We start from the raw sequence: 4,673 nt of genomic DNA, 5'->3' as shown, positions 1-4,673 counted from the left end.
CGTGCGGATCGTCATTCACCGTCTTCATCCCGACTTTGGTGACGCGTTTTGGCTCGAACCAAGTTGTAGGCACCGACCCAAAACTGATTGACACTGCGTTGGCCCCCACATTCTTGGCTGGTTTCGGGAAATGTTGAGGGTTGCGGCGACCCCCAGCATGCTGAATTGTTTGGGACTTCTTCATTGGCCCCAACCGTTCTTGAACTGGAGCTTTGCCTCGTTCTTTGGGAAGTGGACCGAGGCGCTCCAAAACTGGCTTCCTCCTTCGGGATGATTCTGCGTGATCTCCCGGAGTGGTCATAGGAATTAACGGCGACTTTGGTTGACTCGCCGGAGTTTGACCTTGCTTAGAAGGCTGCGATGGTTGCTTTTTGGCCTGAGTCGCCACTTCAGACTTCGGCTTCCAGACTTGGCGGGTTGGTGGAGCTTGCGACGGGCTTCTTCAGCTTTAGCCCGCGCTTGCGCAGATAATGCGCGGCGCTTGCGGATACGTTCCTCCAGTGTCGAGCGGTCCCGTTTGACACGAACCCACTCCATTGTTGATGGCTTGGAGGAACCATCCTTCATTTGCTGTTGAGGCTGTTTGCCTCGTTTGTTCTTCAGATCCGCATGGTAACGGACCCCGTCAACAGACTCCATGGCCTTGGCGAACTGCTTCGCGAGGCGTTGGCGCTGCCTCTGGCGAGCTCTCTTAGAGAGAATCACCACGCCTTCGACGGCGGATTTGACCTGCTTCGAGGCCGGTAGGACTTCACCTGACGCAACTTCGGCGTCGAATGGGGTGAGGTTGTCGTTGGTGGCTTCAACTTCTTCGCACCAATAGACTTTTCTCCTGGAGGAGAACTTCTGGAATTTCTTGGACTTACGGGGGAGGTTGATCCAGACGAGGACACGTACTCCTCGTACTTCTGCTGGTCGAACTCATACTCGACCTCCTCCACGACCGGGATCGAGATCCGCGGCTGCGACGCTCCGATCTCAGCAGTGAGATCGGTGGCTCCCACTGTGGTCGCCAGATTGTTCGCTGGAAAATCAATAGATCAAGAGGTAGAAGGAGAATAGTTGGTGTTCGCGGGAAAAATCGTAGGTTCCTTTGTTATTGATTCCATTGTCATCTTGAGTTACAACTTTTTGAGTTACAAAAGATCCGGTCTTTTTATAAGATCCGGTTACAATGAAAATCAAAGAAAAATAAAAAGATTACAACTTTCTCCTTATTTGTCGAACGAATCGCAAGATCCTGTTTTACGGTCTCTTGCTTTGTGTGGGTTCTTTGCCTGCACCGGGGTTTATCCGTGGACCACCGAAGGAAATAATAGCCGGGGAGGATTGATTCACCAAGGAAACAATCGTCCAAGTCTCGGGATCTAAGACCAAGCTTAGATCCGGAGTACGTCTGCGTAGATCTGAGATCCGGTCCTCTCGAACACCTGCCTTTTTTGGCGTTGATGATCGCTGAGCACCAGATCTGGAAGAGTGAGTCCTCGAAGTCCCAAAGCTCTAATCTTTTTTAAGTTTTGAGTCTTGAATCCGGCAGAGCTTCGCCTCCAAAATTTCCAACCTTTCAAAATGAAGAACCCCTTGGCCTATTTATAGGCTCTCGTCACTGTGCCCGTGCCCGTGTGCACGTGTGGCCAGAACTCAAGCCGTCGGCCACCTCAAGGTGGCTCGGCTCACGCCGAGCCACCCTGAGGTGGCTCGGCAGCTTGGGCCGAGCCACCTTGAGGTGGCTCGGTTTCGGCCGAGCCCCTCCGGGTGTTGTTCGTTCCGTCATTTTCCGTTGTCCGGTTCTGTGCTTCGTTGTTGATCTGGACTTGATTCGGTTGTGTTTCTGTTGTGTGGTTGATTGACCTGGAAACGACTCGTTGACTTGATTCCAGATTTGGCAGTAAGTCGGGTTCCGGAATTGATCTTGATTCGATCGTGATTCGTCCGAGTTCGCTCTTGTTTGGATGACTCGGTGATTCCCCGAAACCGTTGGCTGGATTCCGCATGCGAGTGGATGCATTCCGATACTTGAGTGCGATTTGTTGACTTCGTCGCCTCGTTAACCTGCTCCATCGCGTATAGCTTGGCTTCGGTGTTTGCGGGCTAACGGTCTTGCTTGGATACGTCGCCCGATGGTCCTTTTGTTGAATCGGCGTCGTCGAGCTACTCAAGGGACCTATAGGTAATTTTATATGCCTACAGTTGGATGCCCAAACACTAATAGATGATCTCCTCAAGCTCTTGTGAAATTGATTTCTCAAACTCAAATTTCCAAATGCTTAAAAACTTCTTAAACATACTTAAACCAAACTAAAACCCTTGTTAAAACTCTTTTAAACTTGGTTAAAAACTCTCTTGGATGATAGAAAATAGTTATGGCAAAGGGGTATATATAGGCTTGAAGAAACCAACCACAAAAACCCCAAAAATTTAGCCGTTACTGTGTAACGGTTGGCTGTTACAGTAACTTCGGTCGACCTGTGCGGTCGACCGTGAGACATATACAAAGCTGAGTAACTTCCAGAGAGCTTGGCGGTCGACCGTGGGTACTGTAGCACTGCATTTCAGTTTTGTAAAATCAATTAGAAATAGTAAAACAGCTCCAAAAAATATGAAATTTTGTGGAAAGGTTATAGACATGTATAATAACATGTTAGAGAAAGAATTTCTGAAAAATCATTTCCCATTTGAGAGACATAAATGTTTGAACACAGATTTACAGTTTCTGAAAAACCGCTGACATACACGATTTTGTAAAATTAATTGGGCACAGTAAATCAACTCCAAAAATAGTAAAATTTTGAGAGAACTTTCTAAACATGTAGGTAAACATGTAAAAGAAAGAATTTATTGAATAACACTTCCCATTTATGAAAACTCATCTATTTTGTAAAACATGCACGAACATGTGCACGAACAAAAACATGATTTTGTAAATTCCATTAAACATAACAAATCAATTCCAAACTTGATGAAACTTTACGAAATGTTTATAAACATAAAAACAAACATGTTAGAAAAAGAATTTCTCAAATTGAATTTTCATTTGTGAAAACTCATGTATTTTGCAAGTGTGTTCAAAGCATGAAAACTCAAAACCATGCATGTATATATATAACTATATATATACATAGAAACCAAATACGTGTGTATATATGATATTGAGCTTAAGGTATTTAACACACATAATATAAAATCTAAACTAAGTTACCCAAGCTAGATCTTGATCTTCAATAAGCTCTTCTTGGTAATCTCGCGGATGAAGCTTGAACTTAATCTTTAACTTTGAATTGCAAGGCTTCACTCCACTATTCCTCTAACCTCCATTGGATATGATCGTTGAAGCTCTATTCCATCCATTTTCCAACTCGTTGTTTGCCTAGAATAAATACGAAAATACAAACACTAGACAAACAACATTAGAAGTAAATTGTTTGTTAAACATCATCAAAACAAGAAGGCCAACACATTTGAAATGTTCAATAGTTATGTTAATGAAATATATCATTTCAAAAGATTTATGATCTTCACCACTTGCAATTATTTCGATAGACTTGAATTAGAATAACTAGATCCCATCATTGTAACACTAGCCACTACGTACTAAGAAATAGAGATGAATCCTGATAGAAGTTATAACTGAAGTAGATGAGCTAAATAAGCTCTGAATTACAAGATTTATCATATGAAATAGAGAAGGATCTTCAGATAAATAGGAATATCATGCTCATTAAAAGAAATAAACATCATTTAAAGACATGAGTAAATCTCCAATTACGTGAAATTGTCAAAGTTAGCTATAAACCAATTTTAGTCATTTCATACTAACAATTCATTCTACCAAGAAAAATATACATACTAGCATAAAAATATATTAATTAGTCATTTCATAGCTTGCTTTTATAATCCAGAACATAAACATATAGAATATAATAATATTACATTGCATAAATTCTCATAATTAAGATCCATGGTTTTTGGTATATGATCTTTTCTTAGGAGCATATTAGCCTCATGAGATATAACATTAAACTGGAATTTAATTATTAAAATTGTAAAGGGTATAAAATACTATGAATTCCTACAAATCACAAGATGAAAACATAAGATTGCGATGAGAATGAAATTATTTGCATAAAAATTAATTTTTAATAAGATGTTCTCGACCTTCATGTACTATTTATTGTAAATTGTACTTAATGTGAATTGACCATATAATTTTGACTTTGGCTATGGTAATTTTAATACTTTTGATTAACTATATAGTATATAGACAATAAATTATTTTACTTTTTCTCATGAAATTAAAAGAAATATTTCACAACTGAGTTAAGTAAGAAAATAGAACCAAAAAAGATAATGATATTTAACCACATGCATATATCTTGACCATATAATTTTGACTTTGGCTATGGTAATTTTAATACTTTTGATTAACTATATAGTATATAGACAATAAATTATTTTACTTTTTCTCATGAAATTAAAAGAAATATTTCACAACTGAGTTAAGTAAGAAAATAGAACCAAAAAAGATAATGATATTTAACCACATGCATATACCCATAAAAATTATTTCAAAAATAAATTATTTTACTTTTTCTCATGAAATTAAAAGAAATATTTCACAACTGAGTTAAGTAAGAAAATAGAACCAAAAAAGATAATGATATTTAACCACACGC

Source organism: Asparagus officinalis, chromosome 1 (genome assembly GCF_001876935.1).
Source record: "Asparagus officinalis chromosome 1, Aspof.V1, whole genome shotgun sequence".
NCBI classification, from domain to species: Eukaryota; Viridiplantae; Streptophyta; class Magnoliopsida; order Asparagales; family Asparagaceae; genus Asparagus; species Asparagus officinalis.
The sequence above is the reverse complement of the archived record's forward strand: the minus strand, read 5'-3'. Positions refer to the sequence as shown.